The 26,337-nt window shown below is 39.3% G+C and overlaps 2 long non-coding RNA genes across 8 annotated transcripts; one reads left to right on the top strand and one right to left on the bottom strand.

The window, feature by feature from the left end:
• The first annotated feature begins 4,227 nt into the window (after nt 1–4,227).
• On the top strand, nt 4,228–7,017 carry LOC145559649 (uncharacterized). 3 transcript variants are annotated; one of them, XR_014092834.1, is made up of 3 exons: nt 4,228–4,666; nt 5,277–6,108; nt 6,347–7,017. It is a non-coding gene; the product is annotated as an uncharacterized LOC145559649 (long non-coding RNA). The 3 variants fall into 3 exon arrangements; XR_014092833.1 differs by having other exon boundaries at nt 4,228–5,432; nt 5,996–6,108; XR_014092832.1 differs by having other exon boundaries at nt 4,228–6,108.
• A 216-nt stretch (nt 7,018–7,233) lies between these two features.
• On the bottom strand, nt 7,234–10,035 carry LOC145559648 (uncharacterized). Of its 5 annotated transcripts, none has more exons than XR_014092829.1 (5): nt 9,552–10,035; nt 8,787–8,935; nt 8,182–8,258; nt 7,926–8,039; nt 7,234–7,686 (listed from the first exon to the last, which is right to left on the bottom strand). It is a non-coding gene; the product is annotated as an uncharacterized LOC145559648 (long non-coding RNA). The 5 variants fall into 5 exon arrangements; XR_014092831.1 differs by having other exon boundaries at nt 8,787–8,907; XR_014092830.1 differs by having other exon boundaries at nt 8,787–8,872.
• Nucleotides 10,036–26,337: the final 16,302 nt, after the last annotated feature.

Genomic DNA, 26,337 nt, shown 5'->3' with positions numbered 1-26,337 from the left:
ACATCACAGCCGGCTTTGAGGTTGTTTAAAGCAACCGCTGCAGCCGGATTTAATTGGCTATAACCCAGGCTGTATGGGGTGCAAAAATATGAATTGATTGATTACGACCCAGCCGGTTTGGAGTCAGTCGAGCTCAATGAGCGAATGCTGCAGCCGGTTAATAACTTGATGATAGTAACCGGCTTACCCTATTGATAGTCAAAGTAGTTTGCCTTGATGTTACTACTTAGCCTAAGCACACACCAAACACTTCTTGCCTCTTGTACAAGATTTAAATTGAACACAGGCGGACTGACATTTTTAATAACGCTGACCGACTATGTTTGATGCAAAAATTGTTGAGTCTGACTTGTTAAGGCAAGAAGAAGAAATGGAGCAGCTCTATCATAATAATGATTGTGTATCACAATGGCGGAGCAGCTCAATGGTGCCGGCTACCCTTATTAAAACATGTGGAGTACGTAGCTAATCCCAATTTGATAGTTTGTTGGCGCCTGGCAACTTTTTCCACCAAGCTCTCATGCAAATTATTATGATAAAATGCCGCTTGAGTGGAGTTTTAACTTGTTCTTACCTTTATAATTATAAAAGTAAGACTTTTATGATTATAATATAAGTAATATGAATTTAAAATTGTGCTTTGGTGGGCTTGTACTCATGCGGCACATGAGAATGCCGTTTGGCAGCTACTTGAGTGTAAAAAGATTGCCACTTGTATTTATACAAGTTGCAGCTTCCCCATCATTCATGGATAATGAAGGAGGATTGTTCAGGTTTTGTCGCATGCATAGGATAGTGCTTAACAACACTTTATTGGTTTAATTAAAAATGTTAACTCTTTTATTTCTCCTTTTTACAAAAGATAAATAAGCTTGTTCCACTAGTTGTCAAAACTAGTGGAATCTATAGATAGAGTAGAATGCCGGCTGTATGCATCCGGCTGTGTAGCATGCCGCTGACTCATTATATGAGTCGGATTTAAATAGGGGAGTTGGCCAATTTAGCCATCTCACCCCTAATAAAATTTAGGTTAAACGACATTGCCCTTTAACCTTCAAAAATGCATAACTTAGTCTGACTGGCCTTTTTAGCCGCCTGACTCTCGACATTCAACCTCACGACGACTGTTGTTCTAGACATCAGGCCTCATGACACCTGTTGTCTCCCAAAGGAGGCTCCCTCCTTGAGTCAATGATCCACTACCGTTGTGCCATTACAGATGTGTCTTCCCACAGACGGCGCCAAATGTTTTGGGGGTTTTTTGTACGTACCCGAGTGGAGGGCGTGTACGTCCTGCGGAAGACAGATCCGCAATGCAACACTCAAACGGACCGGTCACCTGCAAAACAACGGACCCCGGGGGGCCGGAGGTCCGCCTCCGACAATCAAGTCAGTGATCGAAATAATGTATTTTTGAGAGAGAAAGTAGAGAGAAGGGAGAGTAATTGTGGGGGGCATTGCCCTTGGAGAGAGAATTGGATCCCTTTAAACTAATATAATGATCAGTATTTATAGAGCATTGGGATATGTGCCTCTTAGGTTATTTAACCTAAATATATTGGCTTCCCACTGATATTCGGTTTCTAGGGTTGTGGGCTTAAAGCCCATTTTCACCCTTCTATCATTGAGTGACACGTGTCATGCTCTAATTGGCTCATTGAGCGCTAAGCTTGCGGACACATGTCGAGGTGGCATTGGTCCACATATAGGGGTAATTTTTACCCCCAAACAGTTAGTAGCATTATTGGCCTTTGAAGACGAAGAAGAAGGAGTTTCGTTCTTCATATTTTTCCAAGTGTTGCTGTTGTTGTTGCTACCAGCAGTCTTCATCAGTTCATATTCGATATTGATCCCAATATCGTACACAGCTTCAAAGGTAATCAAAGGAAGAAACTTCAGGTGAGGCTTGTAATTTTGAATCAGATTTGCAATAAATTGGAGAACCATCTCTTTCTCCTTGGGAGGATCTACCAAGAGTGCAGTTGTTTCTCTCCACCTGCTGAGAAAAGTAGTGAAGCCTTCATTCTCCTTCTGTTTGAGAATGGAGAGTTCACGTTCAGAAGTCTTGGCTTGGATGTCACACTTGTAACGGTTCATGAAGCTTTAAGTAACATCCTCCCAAGTTGCAACATGTTTGGATTCTAGAGAGTAGAACCACTGGTTACAGGCATACTCCAAGGAAAGAGGGAACACAGTAGGGAAGAGTGTCACATCTAATCCCATAAGAGCCATGGTCGCATATAAAGCCTTCAAGTGGAACAGCAGATTATCAGTAGGCTTGAACTTGGGAATGTCAACAGTGGAAAAATTTTCGGGAAGCCTGTTCCTTATGGACGAAGAGGTGACAGGTGAACTCTTTAGAGAGTTTACTCATCAGTTCTTTGATCTTGTCCATTACAGCGGCAGTGACATTGTTTTAATTATCTTGCTCTACCGTGTTGACCTTGGTGGTTAGCGTTTGCATCATGTTACACAACATCTCAATGGTCCTGTTATGTTCTCAATATCCTCCTTAGTAGCCATTGGTTGAAAGTAGACTAGAGACTGACTTTGTGGAGATGATTGTGGTGGTTTCCTTATACACCTCTTTGGTATAAGAGGTTGTTGAGGTATTGACTTGAACTATAACAATCTACACCTGCTTCTTAACCAAGTGTTGTGACATCGAAACAAACACACCTTTAATGACTAGACTTAATCTTGACCCATCCGAAAAAGAAAAAAGCAAAATTTTGTTTTTTTTGAAATTTTCTTTATATTATAAAAAATATGAATGGGAGGATACCATCCGACTTACTACGAAAAAAAAAAAACAGCACAAGACCACCCTAAAATACGGTCATAAAATAGTGCACGACTAACGAAAGAGTGTGTGAACTTAACACGACATGTGAGTGATAAAGTGAGGTTATGGACACGTGTTATCACCGTACAGCTAGATATGACATCAAACCAGATACACGAACCACATAAGCACGCACAAAGACCAAAAAAGGACTGACTGGAAAAAATCTTGAGCACCGTGCAATGGTGCTGACTGTCATGACACGGTACAATGCACCGTCAGATGGGACATTGCAGCGTGTCATGGAATTGTACACAGTTGCACGACAGACCTGTCGTGACATGGTGCACAATTCCAGGCCTAAATTTGTGTAATTTCCAGGTTTTAATCATTTTTCAGTCCGTCTAATTACTATGTGGAAATAAAAACCCTCGGTCATAAGTTAAACAAAATGAGCAAATACATGTGGGTTAGCACCAAATAAACCACGTAGCATTTAGTCACGATGTAAAAATAGTTCGCAACCTAAGGTCAAGATCTATGTTCAAATATTGGTCAAGCTTTGGGTGTCAAAAAGGTACCATGGTTAAGAGTTTGGACGTTTTAGCAAGGCAGCCTCCCTAAAGGGTGTATGCCAACAGGCGGCTCCGCGAGTTCGTGATGAAATAAAACTCAACTCCATAGTTTGGGTGGATTTAATAACTCGGATGAACCCTTATTGCCATGAACGTTTTTGGGTTGATAGAGCTTAGATTCCCCAGGGCTAAGACGTATGTAGAACACACACATTTTTTAAGAAAAACCGAAGGAAGTTGATTATAAGAAGAGAAAATAAGCCACTGGACGGATTTAAGGATTACCGTGACACGACGGAGTGTATCGTGTCATGGTGGTGCATAACGCATGACGGTGTACTGCACCGTGATACGGCAGCATCTGTCGTGGCGTGGCAGTAAAAAAACTGACTGGTGCCCTATTTTCCTTTGTTCTCAATCAAGTTATTCAATTTTTCCTACGGGACAGACCTAACTGCGACGTTAAAATGTCTATGCTTATGAAAAAATGCCAATTTAATAACATGAATATTTTTCAAGAATCTTTCAAGTCTCATCCACTCATCTTAATTAAATACCGATCACTCAAATCGATAAATAACCAAGAATCCTCTCTCCAGTGGAGTCGCAAAATTGTAGGTGTCGTTCGAAGTGCGCCTATGTTAAAGCATGTGGTGGATATGCTTGGCACTAATATGAAGTGTGACACTACTAGAAAAAAAATTTATTTGTTGCTATAAATTTGCTGCGTTTTTGAAAAATCGCCGCAAATATAAATGAGTTTTAAGTGTACATAAATCAAAAATATTGATTCATAGGGGTTTTCTTTAAATCCGCTGCAAATGAATATATAATCCCTAACCCTAAACCCTCATTTTCTTACCCCCCCTAGTTCATTTCACTCTTCTTTTCACTTATAACCTCATTTCCTTTCTCTCACCTACCCCAACCATCACCGATTCACTGGCCAGCGTCGAATCAATCACTCTCCAAAACCATTACCGTCACCGCCCTTCTTCGCCGTCGACTCATCAGTCACTCTTCAAGACCCTCACCGTCTCTTTCCTTTTTTCATAATCGCTTGCAGGAATCGATTTTTCCTCAAGTACAGTTCGGCTATGGCTTTTGTAATGGAGTTGCTGTCTTGGGTTGATGGAACTTTTGTTATTGGTTGACGGAGCTGCTACTGCTTGCTGGAATCTCTCTCCTGCTATCTCTCTATCTCCTCAATTTTTGCTTACCAAAGCCCTAATTTTTGCTCTAATTTTGGGTCGATTATTTCGCTCGACATAGTTCAATTCTCCCTTTCACTGACTCACTAACAAAGGTTATGTTACAAATTATCTCCTTAATAGAGGATGAATTTTTATTTGGGTAATGTTTTGGGGTTTATATATGATCTAATTTATTGTTTTTTTTTTTATAAATGCTCTAATTTATTGTTTAATAAACAACAAGCAAATTGGAGTTGTTTACTTTTTCAAATAATATTACTTTTGATTAGTTCTAACTTTAATTCGTTAGTTCAGATGTAATTTATAGGTATTGATTTTACTCAATCAATTGCATGTGCTATGGAGTTATTTAGCCATTTTTTGGTTGAGATTTACTTTATTTTCTGGGAATTAGTTGTCTATTTTAGTCTGAAATATGCTGTATTATTTTGGACATAATTAGATTACAGAGGTATCCCGAAATTGTCCTATACATTATATGTGCTGGGAATTAGTAAGATAAAGTAAACCCAATTCACTGGTTTATGATTGCTTTTGATAGACTTTTAGTATATTTTTTTTATTTATGATTATTCTTCATTTTTAGTGTTCTTAAAGTGGGGTGGACATGGGTAACCTATACGCTAACCGCCACCTACATACTGGCACTTTCAAAGCAACGATAACTGATTGTATATTCTATTTCCTTTATTCACGAAATAGGGGTTTGAAATTTTAGGGAAATTATATTCCAAATTGCGGTTTGGGTCTTACTTTGGACATCTCTTGCTTATTTTTGAAGCATTTGAACTCGGACACAGCATCAATAGAGGTTAAATTATGATCTTTTTCATATTGATACAAGACAAGGTCATATTGGTAAGGCTTTCAATTGCTTTGGCGAAATATTGTTCTTGTATGATTGTATCATATTTACCCCTAATGCTTTGGTTTGGCTATGACTTATGTTCCTTGGAAAAGTGTGAAATTCCTTTTTAACATTGCTTTGTATTTAATGGATACAAGGAAAGAATATAAATTGTGTAATACTTGTTTTTGTTGTATTTAATGGAAAAAGGAAAGAATATAAATTGTGTAATTACATATGCCTAAATTATTTATTGGTATTTAGCTATTTGCGTTGTCAATTTCGTGCAATTTGGCTTTGGTATATAGCAATTACGGCCTTTTAAGCAAGTTATAATTCTAGTTTTTTGTTAGTTGAGTCCTTTTCAGCTAAAATCAGTCAATGGTTTTTTCTGATTTGAGGAAGAATCTGCCTTTGGAGATATTTTTTTTGTTAAGTAGATTTGACAAATTCAATCTATACTTGCTAATTTAAGCATATATGTTCTTTTGATATCCAATATGATGGTGGCTTGTGACTTGTTGCGGTACTTAGGCTGCTTAATCTCTTAACAATGCGATTGTTAATTACGCAGAGGTCTGCTCAGTATTTTCCCAAACTTGGCCATGACAACCGACCCATCTTAAGTCTGGAAGATAGCAAAGGAAACAAAGATTACACGTTTCAGTAAAGAAGGGTTGTGCCGAGGTTATTTTTTCATCCTTACATTTCCTATTTCCCATAGTAGTTCTTGACTTCCAAGTAAATTATTTTTGCATTTGTATCATGAATGGACAGTAGGCATCAGCCTATAATCATAATATGGCTGTGTCGATTCGTTTGATCATGTAGAAAGTGATGCAACTGGATTGGGTTGCATCTTATATTAGATGATCCCTAAGTAAGCCTCAATCATGTTAACTAATTTTTTTATTTAAAATTGCAGGTTGCCTATTGCCTTCTACATTTTAAAGGCATAAACCTAAAGTTACTCAGTAAAGCAGGGGAAACGGTGCTTGATATTGCTAAAAAAAAATTTCTTCAAGTGTGACATAATACAATTAAAGACAAGGAAAGTAGGGAACTGCCATCAAGTTTTTTAAGGAACTTGTAAACCGTTTACGTATTATAAAAGGCAACCACGATAAAGGAACATTATATATCCATATGGTTCGAAACCAAGAAAGGAGGATCAGGGATGATACAACGAAGTGAGTCATGAAGTCACATTCGCCTGTATTGGCCTATACTCGATTCATATAGTGAAAAGTGATTCCGGCGATCTCAAAGGCATGCAAACAAAATATTAAATTTTCTCTACACTATTATTATGCTAAATTGGTTTAATCACTAGTAGAAAAACATTGATTTGCAGCGGTTGCAAATAGTTAATTTGCTGCGTTTTTGGAGTGGCAACAAACGCGGGTGCAACAAATCAATGATTGATTTGATTGATTTGCTGTGGTTACAAAGAGAAGCAAATCAGTCGATTGATTTGCTGCAGTTATGCCATTAACCGCTGCAAATCAATTGATTGATTTGCTGCATTAATGCCATAAAACCCCCGTAAATTAATATATTTTACAATTAATCAATAATTTAATTTTTTCTCTTTTATTGTTCTAAGAGCTGCAATTAAATCACTAGAACAATATTATATTATTAAAACATTTATTTGCGCTAGTAGAAAACAATAATTTAATTTTTGCTCTTTTATTGTTCTAAGAGCTGCAATTAAATCACTAGAACAATATTATATTATCAAAACATTTATTTGCGCTAGTAGAAAACAAGAAGACTACAGCTTAATTGTTACCCAAATCCATACATATATAAATATAAACATATATATTGCCAGTAATTTGTAATATTACATTACACTTACGATTTTTTTTTTTTTAAAAATGAAAAAATAAATAATCCTACAATGGGAATGCAACAAGAAGTAATCCAACCACCGCAACATTACAAACTTGTACATTTCCATTTAATAAATTCCTATGATATCGTTGGTATGGAGTTTCTTAAGCTTTTTCACAACCTTTTAGACTTTAACATCGATTTGATGGATTTGTTCCAACTGCGATTGCACGTCGTGTTTGATGTTACTTATGGTTTGCTTAAATTGCTTCTCTATGCTTGGAGGCTTCCCAAGTTTTTTGAATTATGTGCCCTAGCTTCAAGCTTTGGTGGTCAAATTTTTTCAGCAGTATCAAGCACAGTCTCCCCTGCTATATTGATTGCATTTAGGTTTATGCCTTAATACTGTATAAGGCTATAGGCAACCTGAAATTTTAAATGAAAAAATTAGTTAACATAACTAAGGCTTACTTAGGGATCACCTAATATAAGATGCAACCCAATCCAGTTGCATCACTTTCTTAGTGATCAAACGAATCAACACAGCCATAATATGATTATGGGCTTATACCCACTGTCCATTGATGATACAAATGAAAAAATAATTTACTTGGAATTCAAGAACTACTATAGGAAATAAGAAATGTAAGGATGAAAAAATTAACCTGGGCACAACCCTTCTTTGCTGCAACATGTAATGTGTGTTTCCCTTGCTATCTTCAAGACTTAAGATGGGTCGATTCTCATGGCCAGGTTTGGGAAAGTAATGAGCAGCACCTCTGCGTAATTAAAAACCGCATTGGTAAGAGATTAAGCGGCCTAAGTACTGCAACAAGTCACAAGCCACCATCAACTTGGATATCAAAAGAACATATATGCTTAAATTAGCAAGTATAGATTGAATTTGTCAAATCTACTTACCAAAAATAAATCTCCAAAGACAGACTTTGTCCTCAAATCAGAAAAACCATTGACTGATTTTAGCTAAAAGGACTCAACTAACAAAAAACAAAAAGTAAAATTATAATTAGCTTAAAAGGCCGTAATTGCATATACCAAAGCCAAATTGCACGACATTGACAACACAAATAGTTAAATACGAATAAATAGTTTAAGCATATGTAATTACACAATTTATATTCTTTCCTTTTTCCATTAAATACAACAACAAGTATCACTATGGGGCCATATAAATCTTCAAAGTATCAACATTAAAGCACTTGAAACTAATTAGTCAAAACTAGTAACAATATCATTTCCACAACAATAATTTATAATTTGATTATGGTGCAACTACTACTCCCACAATATACTTTTCAAGTTGCTGTAATTAGTAATTAAAAAGATTAAAAGAGACAAAATGACAATCTTAATTGAAAAGAGTATTGGTTAGTAAATACAAAGCAAGGTTAAAAAGGAAATTCACACTTTTCCAAGGAGAATAAGTCATACCAAACCAAAGCATTAGGGGTAAATAAGATACAAATACAAGAACAATATTTCGCCAAAGCAATTGAAAGCCTTACCAATATGGCCTTGTCTTGTATCAATATGAAAAAGTTCATAATTATCCACTTTGAGCTTCTATTGATGTTGTGTCCGAGTTCAAATGCTTCAAAAACCAGCAAAAGATGTCCAAAGTAAGACCTAAACCATAATTTGGAATATAATTTCCCTAAAATTGCAAACCATTATTTCGTGAATAAAGGAAATAGAATATATAATCAGTTACCGTAGCTTTAAAAGTGACAGTCTGTAGATTGCGGTGAGCACACAGGTTACCCATGTCCACCCCATTTTAAGTACAATAACAATGAAGAACAATCATAAATTAAAAAAAATATACTAAAAATCCAACAAAAGCAATCATAAACCAGTGAATTGGGTTTACTTTATCTTACTAATTCCCAGCATGTATAATGTATAGGACAATTTAGGGATACCTATGTTATCCAATTATGTCCAGAATAATACAACAAATCTCAGACTAATATAGACAGCTAATTCCCATAAAATAAAGTAAATCTCAACAAAAAAAATGGCAAAATAACTACATAGCAGATGGAATTGATTGAGTAAAATCAATACCTATAAATTACATCTGAACTAATGAATTAAACTTAGAACTAATCAAAAGTAAGAATATTTGAAAAAGTAAACCACTCCAATTTGCATGTTGTTTATTAAACAATAAATTAGAGCATTTATAAAAATTAGAGCAAATATAAACCCCCAAAACATTACCCATGTAAAAATTCATCCTCTATTAAGGAGATAATTTTTAACATTACCTTTGTTAGTGAGTGAGTGAAAGGGAGAATTGAACTATGTCAAGCAAAATAATCAACCCAAAATAAGGGCAAAAATTAGGGCTTTGGTGAGCAAAAATTGAGGAGATGGAGAGATAGCAAGAGAGAGATTCCGGCAGCAGTGGCAGCTCCGTCAACCACAAACAAAAGATCCATCATCCGAAGACAGCAACTCCATCACAAAAGCCTTAGCCGAACTGTACTTGAGGAAAAATCGAATCCTACCAGCAACGATGAAAAAAGGAAAGAGACGGTGAGGGTTATTAAGAGTGACTGCTGAGTCGACGGTGAAGAAGGGAGGTGACGGTGATGGTTTTGGAGAGTGACTGATTAAACGCTTGCCGGTGAATCGGTGATAGTTGGGGCAGGTGAGAGAAAGGAAATGAGGTTAAGAGAGAAAGGGAGAGTGAAATGAATTTAAGGAAATGAGGGTTTAGGGTTAGGGAGGATATTTTCATTTGCAGCAGATTTATTGAAAAACCCCTACAAATCAATATTTTTGATTTATGTACACTTAAAACTCGTTTTTATTTGCGGCGATTTGTCAAAAACGCAGCAAATTTATAGCAGCAAATAAATTTTTTTCTAGTAGTGAATATTATTGCAACACATAATTCTAAAATATTGTGATCAATTGAATTAACAACAAGATTAAAAAGGAACCTAAACTGGTCGTCCAAATTATCTTATTAGGCGTGATTTTCAATTAAATATTCCCTTTAAACATGCAATATGGTGATCAAAAATAAAAATAGAATAAACATTAATATTGGAAGCAATTTAACAATAAATCTAACAATATAAAATCGTTAGAAAAATAATAGAAATAAAAAGAACATAATTCTTACTTTGATTTTGTTTGCTTGCAACTATAAAATAATAAACGAATTAGCAACTTCAAGGAAATTAATAAAACAATAATTAAATTAAATTAAATTAAATAGAGTTATTTTAGGGCCAAACCCTCAAACAGTTCTACCTTTCACGCCTTGACTTAAGGACAGAACCTTGAGTAAAGTATGGACTCCTTGGAGTGCTTGAAGAGGGACTTTTGAAAGAAGAAGGTTAGGCTAATGTTTACATTAGGGTGTAGAAGAGAGAAAAAGAGAGTTAATTGATGTCCCGTACATCAGAAATGAGGGGGTATTTATAGGGAAAAGGAGTAGAGGGAACACACGGAACTCTAGAAAGATAAAAACTCTAAAAAATAACGTCGCGACATGGCAGAGCACGCCGCGACACGGTGTCAGAAATCGTCAAACAGGGGAAAATCTCGTGACACGGGGGTATACAGTGTGACGCGGGAAATAATTAGGTTACGAGAGATAAAATGCGTGAAGGGTTTACGCGGAAAGGACACGGAGCTGCCCTGTGGCACAACACTGACATCGTGTCACGGGAATTCACACCATGGCGCAGCATTGAGCCCCGTGACACGATGCTTTTGGCCGTGACGCGAAAAACACTTTGACCAGTTTTCCATCAAAATCCCATTTTGCCCTAATTTTTTAGCCTGTTTAACTGCCGAATGATAGTTTCGGGCCATTTCTGATATTTGATTTATTAATTGGGCCAAAAAAATATGTAAAAAAATTAAAATAAAAATGTTTGGGCCAAAATAATAATATAAATAAAAAAGGATTGGGCCAAAATTAAAAATAAACTATGCTTTGACTAAACATCAAGGCTGATCCATGGACTATTAAAAACAGAATTTAATTAAATACGATTTTTTAAGCATTCTAGGGACTAAATACTGAACCCGACCAATGGATCCCGTGTTGTGAGAGGGCTTGTTCTTGGGCTAACCTCGTGTTGAATTGGGAAAAGTGCCACTTTATGGTGGAAAGTGGGATTGTTCTTGGGCACAAAATTTCCCATGCCGGCATTGAGGTTGATAGAGCCAAGGTTGAGGTCATCGAAAAACTTCCTCCCCCCACCAACGTGAGGGAAGTGAGGTCTTTTCTTCGCAATGCCGGGTTCTATCGGCGCTTTATAAAAGATTTTTCAATGATTGCTAAGCCTCTCACATCCCTATTGAAACAAGATAAGGAGTTTTTGTTTGATGATGCTTGTTATAAGTCCTTTTGTAGGTTGAAAGGAGCCCTTTTCACCGCTCCTATTGTCCAAGGTCCGGATTGGTCTCTTCCGTTTGAGCTCATGTGCGATGCAAGTGACGAGGCCATTGGATCGGTTCTTGGACAACGAAAGGATGGGAAACTTAATGTCATACATTATTTGTCTAAAACTCTCAATGATGCCCAACGAAACTACACAACTACCGAGAAGGAGTTCCTAGCGGTTATCCATTCATTCGAGAAGTTTAGAACCTCCCTCATTGGTTCTAAGACAATTTTGTATACCGACCACTCGGCTCTCAAATATTTGATAGGGAAGAAGAAAGCTAAACCAAGGGTGTTCAGATGGGTTTCAGTCCTTTAAGACTTCGATTATGAGATGAGAGACAAGAAGGGAGCCGAGAATGTGGTGGCGGATCACCTCTCAATGTTGGGCGGTGCAAGGTTTGAAGATGATGGCTTGCCAATAGAGGACGCTTTATGAGATGATGTGCTATATGTCCTTGAAGTGAAATCAGAGCCGTGGTATGCGGATATTGTGAATTACTTAGCTTGTAGTGCCATACCGCCGGATTTCACTTCGCAACAACGTCGAAAACTCAAGCACAAGGCCAAGAGATACATTTGGGATGATCCCATTTTATTGAAAAGAGGGGTCGATGGTTTGTTGAGGAGATGCGTCCCCAACGACGAGGTTCAAAGTGTTCTCCATATGTGCCACTCTTCTCCTTGTGGTGGGCATATGAGTGCTCAAAAGACCGCCTCAAAGGTCCTTCAATCTATGCTCTTTTGGCCTTCTCTATTCAAGGATGCTTGGATATTTGTCAACACTTGTGATAGATGTCAACGGATGGGGAATATTTCTAGAAGGGATGAAATGCCGCAAAACCCCATCCTTGAGCTTGAAGTTTTTGATGTGTGGGCTATAGACTTCATGGGCCCTTTCATTTCTTCACACGGGAACAAGTATATTCTGGTCGTCGTTGACTATGTGTCTAAGTGGGCGGAGGCCGTGGCTTCTCAAACGAATGACTCTACGGTGGTGGTCAATCTTTTCAAGAAAGTGATCTTCCCGAGATTTGGTGAACCTAGAGCAATAATTAGTGATGGGGGATCGCATTTCAAGCACCACACCTTCGTTCGACTACTTGATAAGTATGGGGTGTCTCACAAGCGAGGGCTTGCTTACCACCCTCAAACGAGTGGTCAAGCGGAGGTCACCAATAGAGAGCTCAAGGTGATTTTGGAGAAGACGGTTGCTAGGACAAGGAAGGATTGGTCCTCCAAACTCATTGATTCACTATGGGCTTATAGGACCGCCTTCAAAACTCCAATAGGGACCACTCCCTACAAGCTTGTCTATGGGAAAAATTGTCATTTGCCCGTGGAGATGGAGCATCGAACGCATTGGGCAATCAAGCAAATCAACTTTGATCTCCATAGTGCGGGTGAGCAAAGGCTTCTAGAGCTACATGAGTTAGAGGAGTTGAGGATAAATGCCTACGATAGCGCAAGCATGTATAAGGCGCGGACTAAGGCTTGGCACGATGCTCAAATTGTCAAGAAGGAATTCGTCAAAGGCCAAAAAGTCCTCCTATTCAACTCCCGCTTGAAGCTTTTCCCGGGCAAACTTAGGTCAAGGTGGAGTGGGCCGTACATTGTCACGGAAGTGTTTCCATATGGAGCCTACGAAATCTCCCAAGACGGCCACTCTCCTTTCAAAGTAAACGGTCACCGTCTCCAGCCCTATTATGAAGGATTCCCAAGTGATGAACCGATTTCTGTGACACTTCTTGATGTGCATCGTCAATTCGACCCTCCTTGATCAACTCAAGGAACGTCGAGCTAACAACGTTAACCAAAAGCGCTTCCGGGAGGCAACCCGAGTTTCTAACCCTTTTCTACTTTTTCTTTTGATGTTGCTTCTATTTTTCCATCTACAACTTTGGATTGTTGGGATTTTTGAGTTTTGATTGTGTTTGGGTTTTTGATATGCTTTGCATCTAGCATGATTGTATGGTGTTTAGATGTGTGTTAAGGACTATTTTTACTTGTGTGATTCTTTATGGGAGTTTGGCCGAACCACTTTATGTTCGGCCACTGCAGCATTTTCAAGGATTTATGGCATTATTCTTCCAAGAACAAAAAATTTTGCATTCTGGCAGAAGGTTCGACCGAACCTAAGGATGGTTCGACCGAACTTATACTGTAGTTCGGCCGAACTGTCCTAGGTTCGGTCACTCCTCATTTTTTAGAAAATTTCAGCAACATTCTGCCAGAATTTGCAAACTTGAAGTTTTAGCATAGGTTCGACCGAACCCCTGGGAGGTTCGACCGAACATGGTCTGTAGTTCGACCGAACTCTCTCCAGGTTCGGTCACTCCTCTATTTTTGCGAATTTGCTTAAACTTTCTGCCCGGATTTCAGAAAATTAAGTTTTGGCCATGGTTCGACCGAACTTTCACTGTGGTTCGACCGAACATACCCTTGGTTCGGCTGAACTATTCTTCAGATTTGAAAAAAAAATAATGCTGCCATAAGTTTTATGCTGCTGTATTTTCGTGACCCTCATTCCCATTTTCGTCACCTACCCCTTTCTCCTCCTTCTCACTCGAAACCTCCATTACACCTCCCCTTACAACCTCAAATCTCCATCAAAATCACTCCAATCTTCACCCTTTCTCACTTATTTTCCATCCTCTACTCAATTTCTACAATCTCCACCAAAAATTCCTCACAAAAAACCCATCTTTTCATTTTCCCCAATTTCAAGTGTTTAAGTGAATTGGTGTTTTGGGGTTTTTACTTGCTTCCAATCAATTGTGGTATGCTTTTCCTAGCTTTTGCAAGTTTATTTCTTCAATTTCTCATAGTTTTACCATGTTTTACTTATTTAAGTATGAATTGTGGTATTCTTGAAATTGTTAGTAATAACTTGTTTGATTCATGTGGTTCTTTGGATTGACTTGTTGCAATTGATTGGTTGTTGATAGTAGAACATGATGTTATGATGATTATGCATGTTTGCCTTGGTTTTATTTTGATCTCAATGTCTTTGCTTAAGATTGTTGATTTCATACTAGGGTGTTCATGTTACCGTTTTATGATTGAGAAATGCATGAGTTGGATGTTGTTGGAGATTGTTATTCATTGTTTTGGTTTGATTTTGATGGTTTGATGAATGGATATCATGAAAAATAGGGGACATCATGCCAAATTTCACCTAGACTTTGTTAGGACTAATATAGGAATGACATAGGAATTCTTATTCAAACCTTGGTTTAAATGTATTCATGCATGCCTTGAATTGTATAATCTCATGCATACACTTTTACCTTGGCTAGTTACTTGGCTTCTTATGTCATTTCTTATCAATTTTTTCTAATGATATGCTCTTGGTGAATTTGTAGAATCAAAATGTTCGGCAAGGGAAAAGGAAAGTCAAAGAGGAAGAGAGTGGGAGAATCTTCAGGACCACAATTCCCACCTCCTCCCGGCATCAATGATCATGGCATTATTGCTTCGGACGAGCAGTTTTGGCCCATCTATGAGTCACTCGTCAAGCGTCCGATTCGGTCTACAAGATTCTTTTGCCCCCACACTTTGAGGAAGCTGGGAATATTGGACGAGGTGGTAAGGTTGGCTCAAAACTTTGGATGGGGTGACTTCATTCACCTCCACGCTCACACTTACGAGCGTGTGACTTTGGAATTCCTTGCCTCTCTTCGCAAGGAAGTTTTTGAGTCGGAAGATGTCGATGAGGATCCTCAACTCATGATTCACTTCAGAATGTTCAACGAGGATCACTCTTTAACGGAAAATGATCTAAATGAGATCTTCTTTTGGCATGCCACCTGCCTTGATCACCCGTCCGAAATGACCTCCTCTCATCGCATTCCTTACAACGAGCAAGAGGGGTGGAGGAGTATCACCAACAAGGATAGGTTTCAAACCAATACCTCAATGGTCAACAATATCATTCATATAGACTTGAGGTATTTTGTACGACTTCTCCAATATGTCGTGTTCTTTAAAGCCAACCTCGGCTCCATGGTAAAAGACGAGGTTGCTTGCCTATTCTTAGCCGATAATCCTCAACGGCTCAAATTTCAATGCTCCTCCACCTTCATCCAACGGCTCTTGGACACTAGGGATAACCGTCTCGGAGATGAGATCTTTATGTGTGGCATAATTACTATCATTGCTCTTTCTTTGAAGAATGGAGCATAAAAAGATCAAATTGAATTGCTCCCACCCGTGCACCAAACCCGAGAAGAGCTCACCGACGAGTTCCTTCCCTATGTTCTTTCCATAAGCGCCCTTCGTCACAGCTGCTTCCTCAACTACACTAATAGCAAGCGCCGATTCATCCTCTTGGTCGATAGGGAGATCGAATGGTGTGTCCTCCCGGACCCCGACCTCACTACGGTGGACCACTCCGCTCCTCTCAAATGGAAGATCCCTCAGCAAAACATCCCCAATGAGCTGAGGCGAACTACAGCCCGGGGTGGAGTTCCTCAACCTCCGCCGGTCCTCTATCAGGAGCAAATCATTCCCCCCCTTAGCGGGGGAGGTGAGGCATCTTCTTCTTTTTCCATTCCTTCTTTTGATTTCAATGCCCTTCGTAGTACCCTCGATGATATCCGTCGAGACAATCAAGCTTCCATTGAGCAATGGGGGTACTACGCGAGGGCAAATTATGACAATCTTGTGCAAGCGGGCATTCAAGCGACCTATGTGAACTACCCTTACCACCCTCCTCAAGAGGGTCCGGTCAATCGTTGGGGACCCTATGACCCTCAACACCCCACCCCCCTTGCTACGCCTATTAGGAGGTCCCATCGACCCTACCCAACGCGTTGGCACCCCTCCATACGACCCCTATCGTCCGGGTGGGTGTGATCCGACTTATGACCCGGCATCCACATCCACCCCCGCTCCTTTTGATGGTGGTTGGGGTGCCCAAGGGTGGCCCTATGAGCACTTTAACCAACCCTTCCACCCTTTCATGGACACTCCCGGGTTTGATCCTGATAACCCCCCTCAACCTAGGGGGCGAGGAGATGATAACCAGTGATGAGGGTTCTTTTCCCTTCTCCCCTGATCTTCTCGCTTGTAACTTTTGCTCGGGACGAGCAAAAGAATAGTGTGGGGGAGGATGTCCTGTTGGTTGGTTGAAGTGTACATAGGAAGGTAGAGTGGTAGGGTAGTTGCTTGCACATAAGGAGGATAGTGAGGATAGTGGCCTTGTGGTATTGATGTGGCGTTGTGATGGTGGTGATGATGTTGGTAATGTTGTGATGGTGATATGATTAGATGGTGATGTTGTGATGATATTGGTGTGGTGATGTGATGATGATGATGATATTTTATGATTATTTTTGCTGATTTCTGATGATTTTCTTTGATGATTCCTGAGTTTTTGTAGGTGGAGATGCTCCTGAGAAAAAAATCCAAATTTCCCGAAAATCCAAATCCCCTTAATTCAAACTTTGTAGACAACTTTTTATTTATTTTTTTTTTCTTCTTTTTGTTTATTTCTTTAGTCTTTTTCTTGTGTTGTTGTAGTTTCTTTTGTTTGGCTCATCTTTATTGAAGCTTGAAGCGGAGACATAGGACGTTAAGGAGCAACACTAGCTCCCTTGGTGAGATTGGATATATTACCTTGTCTTATATTTGAAGCGGCATTCGGTGAGACCTTTCCTCTCTTTCTTTTTCTTTTTCTTTGAGTGCTTAGTTTAGGTCTAGTTTAGGAAGAGTTGAATGGTTCTAGGTTGATTGATTTTGGTTCCAAGGAACCTAGGATCGTTGATGTTGATATTAACGATCACTTGTATGTCGATTGGGATTTATTTGATTTACATGCCTCGATTATGAACCTTTTTAATTTCTTCCTCCTTTTTGTGTGTTTTTCTTGTTCTCTTTTGTGTAACAAGCATGACTATGGCAAGTTGAAATATTTTTGATGTGGATTTGCTCATTCATTTGGATTCGAGAATTTGTGTGCCTTTTTGATGACATGACTTTGAATGCTTACCTTCCTAGTTGATGAGGGTTTACACGGTTTAAGAATGCTTAAGGTTGAGTTAGACACATTATAAGCTAAGGTAGCCCGGTTTAGAACTTTTGATGACGTTTGAACCCCCTAGTTCACGGGAAAGTGGTAAGATGGTGTTGCTCTTCGTAGTGAATAGGATTCCCTTGGTTGGTATTTGCTTATTTTTATCCCGTGTGAGCGTCATTTGTTCTAGCATTCATCATTCTTGTGAGCGGCGCTTTGGATCCTTAATTATGCATGTCTTAATCTTTGTGTTGGTATTTAGCTCCCGAGATCGTGACCAAACAACTTTAAAGGAGGAAGAGGGCATTTCTTCTCATTTTTCTTTGTTTTCTTTGTGTTTTGTTACAAATTTGGTTTTTATTTTTACATCCACCCACTTGCTAACCAATTTGGGCCTCATTTCCCTTTCTTTATCTAGCCATATTACAAACCTATCGGCCTACATTCTACCAACCCTTGTAGTTAGTGAAGCATTGGCTTTTGAGGTTCGAATTTGAGAGTGTTGGTTTTAGGGCAAGAAAGTTGTGAATATTGGTTCAAGTGAGATTTTTAAAGTTGTTCATGAAAGAAAATATTTGCAAAAAGTTTGTGAGGAAGGATGCAACGTATGAAGACCAAAAGAAAAAAAAATAATGAAAGAAGAGTTGAAAAAAAAAAAAAAGAGAAAATGATGAGAGAAATGAAGTAATGTTGTGAAATTTTGTATTGAAGGTTGCAATTTGAATTTAGGTTCAATTCTTAGGTTGTTCTTTAGAGATGGCCACTATTTTGCTTCACTTAGGATTTGCCACCAAAATTTTCAAATTAATTCCCAACCTTAACCCCTAGCCATGACATTACAACCCTAGTTAAGACCCTTGGACTTGGAGGAGTGCGGTCAAAGAACGATGGAGGGAGATAGATTTCAACCCTATGGAAAGAGTGTGCATAGTTGAGATGTCGGGATAACCTTATGACTCCACATAAAATTTCCTTTTTCCGGTTCCCTCGAGGAATCATGAGGAGCTAACTTGGGAATGATTTGAAGCTAGTGGAGAGAACGCGGACTATCTTGGTTGGAGCTAGGGCAGAGGATGAAATCATTAGTTCTCTACGCTTAGCTTAGGTTTGTCTCCTTCAACCATGAGCATCTTAGAACGTGTTCCCCCTCTTTGAGTTGAGAAAAGTAAGCATTCTTTGATTCATGTCCCTATGTTAGATTCCATTTGGAGCATTTCCCATCGTGAAGCTTGATTGATTTTCTTAACCCTTGTCATATTATGCTTGTTGTGTGTGTTGTCTTTTTGTTTTAGTATTCCTTGCTTGAGGACAAGCAAAAGGCAAGTGTGGGGGATTTTGATGAGTGGCATTTATGAAACTCTTTTATCCTTTTTCTCTAAGGATTTTCCCCTCATTTGCACTTGTTTGACCCTTTTTCTAAGCATTTTTACTTAGTTTTGCTTCCTCTTTTCTTTCTCCTTTATCTTCCCTTTTTCTTAGTCTTCTCGCTTTGTTCTTATTGTGATTTTCATGCTTATGCTTTGTAGGAACCATCGGGATTTTTAAGAGGAGGAAGCTAAGCTCAAGGGAAGCTGGAGGAAGCATGATTCAGAAGAGGTTCGGCCGAACCTCCTGAAGGTGTGGCCGAACCTGCTCAGTGGTTCGGCCGAACGTTGAGGCAGGGACAAGATGAAATTTGGCAGTTTTGCAGGAGTGGCCGAACCACAGGAGTTGGACCAGACCAGGATCAGGGAGGTTCGACCGAACCTACCCATGGTTCGGCCGAACCTACCCTGTAGTCCGGCCGAACCTACCCTGTAGTCCGGCCGAACCTTCCCATTGTTCGGTCGGACCTCTCCTTTTATCAGCTGGCTCTGTACGGACTATATAAGTCTCATCTTAGAACGTTTTGAGAGATTAGATTAACTTAGTTTTAATTTTTTCTACATTTTAGCTTAATCTAGAGAGAGAAACACTATTAGTCTTCATTGGTAGAGAGAGAAAGTGTGGTTTTCTTCATTGATGAACTTGGATTTTGAAGAAGGAGTTTGTTCAATCCTTTGTAGACCTTCATCTTCAATTAATGAGCAATCTTTTACTCTTTCTCTTTAACTTTGTTTTTGATTTTGCTTATTTGCTTTGATTTTTCTTCTTTGCTTATTAATCATGTGTATGCTTATTGATTTGATGATTGATATTGTTTTCAATATGATTTGTGAGTAGTCACCTAGCCAAGGGTGTGGGGATGGTGTAGTTGCTAATTGTTCATGCTTATAATGTTGGGGTTATGTTAATGGTGATTAAAGTCTTTGCATGCTTGATATTCTTTGGTCTTTATTGCAAGTGCACATTGTTAGTTGATCAAAGATGAGTCTTTTCTAACAAGTAACGGAAGTTGACTTAGTTGAGATTCATTACTATCAATAATTCTTTGTTTGCACCTTCTAATATATGGTTCTAATGTGGAAACATACAGGCTATGTTAGGATAGGCCAATTAACCCCGGAAGGCGGTTAGATTGGACTCCTTTACTTCGGTATTCATGCATGTTTAGTTTACCATTTATATGCTACTTTGTTATTGCATGATCAAGCGTCAACTTCACCTACCCATTTCCCTTGGTGCCTAGCTATATTAATTTTAATCCATTTCGTTCTTAGTTTAATCTTTTAATTATTCACACTTCTTGTTCCGAGATAGCTTAGACCCTAGGTAATGAATGCAGTGCTTAAGCATTTCTCCCTGTGGTTCGACCCCTTTGTTTACCCTATACACGTATTAGGTCAGTAGAGCGTTATAAATTCATTTGATTTAGGTGTAGTCGCTCAACGACACGATTATTGCCTTGTCACAAGGCGCTAGTTTGAAAAGCTAAGTTTTGGTTGCCGGGATACATACCTTGCATGCTTAATTGCATGCGCTCCATTTGCCCTCGCATGGCAGTCATCTCCCAAAGATAGGGATCTTGTTGGTAGTCATGTTGTTGTCGTTGTTGTCTTCTTCCTCGTCATTGTTGATTGAATTGTTGTTGTTGTTGTTGTTGTTCTTCTTCTTCTTCTTCTTCTTCTTCTTCTTCTTCTTCTTCTTCCTCTCCACCACCATTAACACCATCATCATCCTCCTCATTCACATCCTTATCCTCCTCCATATCAACTACCACTTGCCATATATCCTTAGGGATAATCCAAACATTCCTAGCCTCCCTACTAATAGAAGTTGCGGCCGGGTTTGGAAGTAGCAATAGTGCTCATTTCGCACTAACCAAGAATATACATTGGCGTTCCTCGTAATAGTGATGAAGCGTAATTTGTTGAGTTGCTTCAAATCTAGTAACACGTCTTCACTCTCTCTAATCGGAGTGCAAGACATCAATAACCCCACTTGTTTGAAATGAGTAACCAACCTCGTAACCAATCCTCCACAATGAATCTCTCAGGTTTTGGCCCACTAATTATCGTCTTGCAACACTCCATAAAAATGTCCCTAAGTTCACCCTACGCCAAAAATCCGACTTGGTGGCCATCCAAAGAACCATAATCTCTTCCCTTGAAAGTTTCCCAAGGTCTTGCTTGTTAAAAACGGCATAACCAAGAACCCTATGAAGATTCTTAAGGACCGGGTGAATAATTTCAATAGCAAGCGAAACTTGGATCGGAGTCAAACGTTCTCTTATTAGGAATGGTACGGTTCTCTACCATGCAACCTCATTATAACTAGCCGGGTTGAAAAGGATTGGCTCAAAAATATCGGCATGAGGATTGAAACCAAGGGCATCATTGAATTCGTGGAGGGTTAATGTACGCCTGACATTGAACAATTGGAAAGAGATGAGAAAATCAGTATCCCCCACCCTATTGTATTTAAATGTAGAGAAAAACTCAATGGTGGGTTCCAAATATGTTCTAGGAGAAGATTTAACAAACTCGTCAAAATTTAGGTTTCGGAGAAGGATGTCAAGATCGGAATCAATTCCTAACTTGACCAATTCGGCATGATGATAATTTCGGGTTGGCCTAAACTTTCTGGTTTTCATTTTGTTGTAGATTGGAGCTTGTTTAGACTGGTTATAAATCTGAGAGGAGGTAGAGGTGGAGGTGGGGAGTTATCTTGAGGAGTGGAGGATTGGCCATGACAGTATTGGCCTTGAGAAGATTGACCGTGAGATTGGTGAGAACTCTTCTTGATACTCTTGCTCTTTCTTAACAAATATATAATCACCAAATCAAACAACACCAATAACTCAAAGGAATTCTCACCAAAAACTACTCAACTCCAATACTACCACCAACACTTCACACAAATCAAGCAGAAGAACACCAAAAACGGACTAAGGATGAATCAAGCTTAAAGGTGCTTCAAGAAACTGATTTTTCTTGAAAAACAACGAGAAAGATGATCCAAATTTAATGAATATAGAGAAAAGTAAAAGATTTTGATGAAAATTTGAGTGAAATTAAGGAAAATGATGTGAGATTGATGGGTTTGGGGTTAGGGTTTGAGAGGAGGATGAGAGAGAAAGAGGATAAAAGTTAAGTTTAAAGAGAAATAAGAGAGGAGAAAGAAGTAGAGGGGGGCACAGTTCAAATTGAACCAAGAACGCCGCGCCTTCTCTCGCATTCTCCACTCCCGCAACAGGCAACCCGCCCCCACGGGGAGGTCGTGGCTAGTCCACGGCAACAAATAGTAAGTTTTTCATTACTTTTACCTTAAAGTAGGCCCGCGGCTTCACCAGAACACCACGCCCTCTCCACCTCTGCCGCGCCTTCGGGGAGCCTGTAGGGCAACCACGGCAACAGACTGATCCGACTTGCTCTTTTTCACCTATTTAGCATGCCGCGCCCTCTCTTAGGATGCTGCGGTCTCTCTCTTTCAACCGCGCCTGCGAGGCAACCGCGGCAACAAATTGATCGAAATAGCTCTATTTATCACTTTACAGCACGGAACACCCGCGGCCGCTCCATGACCGCGGGGTGCCCTCTCCCCTGTTTCACAAACTCTTCTTGTACTATCCTCATCAATCACCTTAAATCCATAATTCATGATGGAAGTTAACTTACAAAACAAATAAAAAACAAGAAAAATAGTAAAGAAAAAGACTAAAAAATAAAAATAAAAGAAAGAAAGGGAAAGAGAAAAGAAGTTGAAAATTCGGGTTGCCTCCCGTAAGCGCTTTTGTTTAACGTCGTTAGCTCGATGATTACCACCCATTCAAGGTGGTTGTCGAAGAAGCAATGTGTGAACAAGGCCAACAAAAGCACCATAAAAATACATCTTGAGACGATGGCCATTGAACTTAAACGAAGAAGAAGAATCCATCATTGAGACCTTTATAACACCACTTGGAAAGACACTCTTGACCAAATAGGGACCGCTCCATCTTGACATGAGCTTTCCAGGAAACAACTTCATTTTTGAATTGTAGAGAAGATCTTTGTCACCAACACAAAACTCTTTCTTCTCAATAAGCTTGTCATGTATTTCCTTGGAATGAGCTTTGTAGACACTAGCACAATCATAAGCATTAAGCCGAAGCTCCTCTAGCTCATGAAGATCTAACAACCTTTTCTCCCCCGCACTTGCCAAGTCAAAGTTTATCTTCTTGATTGCCCACAAAGCACGGTGTTCAATTTCAACCGGGAGATGGCATGACTTGCCATAGACTAGGCGGTAAGGAGTGGTACCTATGGGGGTCTTGAAAGTTGTTTGATAGGCCCAAAGAGCATCATCCAACTTTTCCGACCAATCCTTTCAATTTCACGCAACCGTCTTTTCAAGGATTAGCTTGATTTGAAGATTAGAGACTTCTACTTGGCCTCTCGATTGGGGATGATATGGGAGGCCAAATCATTGATTGACACCATGCTTTCTCAACATCTTTTAAAAGGCATGGTGAATAAAATGAGAACCTTTATCGCTTATCACCGCCTTCGGTACCACAAATCTTGGAAATATTATCTTCTTAAACAACTTCATAACCACCTTGTGGTCGTTAGTTGGGGAGGCAATGGCCTCGACCCGCTTAGACACGTAGTCGACCGCCATAAGGATATATTAATATTTTAAAGATGAGGGAAATGGCCCCATAAAGTCAATACCCTATACATCAAACACCTCCAACTCCAGTATGGTTTGTTGAGGTATTTCATTTCTCTTAGAGATGTTCCCAACTCTTTAAAATCGATCACATGTCTTTACAAAGCCCGATAAGTCCTTAAAGAGATGTGGCCACCATGGACCGCATTGAAGGACCTTAGTGGCGGTCTTAGAGACACCCATATGGCCCCCGCTTTGATCCGAATGTCACATTTTCAAAACACTACGCACCTTTTCGTTTGGCACACAATGTCTTAGTAAGCCATCAACCCCTCGCTTGTATAAGATGGGATCATCCCACAAATTATGCCTTGCCTCTCTCTTGAGCTTCTTTCTTTGGTACTTAGAAAAAGAAGGAGGAAACTCACCACATCCAAGAAATTTCACTAAATCGGCAAACCATGCGAGCTCCTTTGCTTCAATAGCATACAAGAAATCATCAAGCATCCTATCCTCTATTGGAGAACCATTATCATGAGTTTGAGAATATTCTAAACGAGAGGGATGGTCCACCAAAACATTTTCTTCCCCTTTCTTATCCCTAATATCAATGTCAAAGGTTTGGAGCTCAAGAACCCAACGGATCAACCTTGGCTTGGACTCTTTCTTGGAAAAAAGATACTTGAGAGCCGCATGATCCGTGAAGACAATGGTCTTGGAACCTAATAGATAACAACGGAACTTCTCAAAAGCATGAACTATAACCAAGAATTCCTTCTCCGTTGTAGTGTAATTCCGTTAAGCTCTATTTAGAGTCTTCGACATATAATAGATCACATGAAGTTTCTTGTCCACTCTTTGACCCAAGACACCTTTTTTTTGCCGAATCACTTGCATCACACATGAATTCAAATGGTAAATTTCATATTGGAGCTTGAACAATAGGAGTAGAGATTAGAGCTTTCTTCAACATATTGAATGCCTCCAAACACTTATCATCAAGTACAAACTCAGAATCCTTTTGAAGAAGGTCATTGAGGGGCATTGCAATAAGCAAGAAATCCTTGTTGAATCTTCTATAAAACCAAGCATGCCCTAAGAAAGATCTCACTCCCTTTACATTCACCGGAGGTGGAAGATTTTTAATGACTTCAATTTTAGCTTGATCCACCTCTATCTACTTATGAGAGATCTTGTGGCCAAGGAATATGCCTTCCACCACCATGAAGTGACATTTCTCCCAATTCAAGACCAAGTTCACCTTCTCACACTTTCCAAGAAATTTTTCAAGGTTTTAAAGGCATGCCTCAAATGAAACACCTCATACGGAGAATTCATCCATAAAAACCTCCATTTCCTCATCCAACATATCTCCAAATATACTCTTCATGCATCTTTGAAATGTCGAGGGAGCATTACAAAAGCCGAACGGAATTCTCCGATAGGAAAATGTACCATATGGACAAGTGAAGGTTGCTTTCTCTTGGTCATCAGGGTGGATAGACATTTGGAAAAATCCCGAATAACCATCAATAAAACAATAGAACTTGTGCTTTGTTAGTCTCTCAAGAATTTAATCAATAAAAGGAAAGGGGAAATGGTATTTCTTTGTAGATGTGTTTAGACGTCTATAATCTATACACACCCTCCATCCCGTGACCGTCCTCGTCGGAATGAGCTCACCTTTCTCATTCTCAACGACGGTCATACCTCCCTTATTTGGGACAACACGAACGGGAGAAACCCACCAAGAACTAGAAATGGGAAATATGATTCCCGCATCCAAAATTTTAGTGATCTCCTTCTTCACTACCTCTTTCATTTGGGGTTGTAGCTTTTGTTGTCTCTCAATAAAAGGTAAAGCACCCTCCCCAAGAGTTATGTGATGTGTACATAAAGCGGGCTTATACCTTTGAGGTCATCAATGGTATAACCCAAAGCACCTTGATTCTTTTTCAAAACACCACACAACTTTTGAGCTTGGTGCTCACTCAAAGAAGAGCTAACAATCACGGGAAAAGTGGAATTGGGTCCCAAGAATTCATACCTAAGGTGTGATGGAAGAGGTTTGAGCTCAACCATTGGTACACCTTTACCTTCCTTTGAAATTGCAGGTTGCAAAGCCTCTTAGCTTCAGATATTTATGCACACATTCTCGTCCACTTCCTCGATGCTTCCATTTAGCAAATCCTCACACATTGCCATTTCCTTTGTGGGAGAACCTATCCTATTGACGAGGGGAAAAACTAAGTCGTTATCTAATCTTCCCTCGGTCAAACTAAAATTATAAACACTTAACAAACTTAAATACGAGTATAGAGGCAAGTCAAGGGTCGAACCCAAAGGAACGGTAATGTTCAAGCACTTTCAATTATGCGCCTAAGCTAGGTCGAAGACGAAGGTAAGAGAGAATACTAACAACTAACAAAACAAATAACCAAGGAAATAAAACACTAGGAATGGGGATCAACAAGTAATCATGTCAATTGAAACAACTTGGGAAGAGCATGCCAATCAAAGGTTATGAGGACTAAATGATAAGAGCAATCAATAGGAATCAAAGAGCTATCTCCTAATTGTTAAGCTAGGGTTCACTATGAATAACAAACTAAGAGAA

Source organism: Chenopodium album, chromosome 9 (assembly GCF_948465745.1).
Source record: "Chenopodium album chromosome 9, dcCheAlbu1.1, whole genome shotgun sequence".
In the NCBI taxonomy this organism is placed as follows: Eukaryota; Viridiplantae; Streptophyta; class Magnoliopsida; order Caryophyllales; family Amaranthaceae; genus Chenopodium; species Chenopodium album.
Note: the sequence above shows the minus strand (reverse complement) of the source record. Positions and strands in the feature narration are given on the sequence as shown.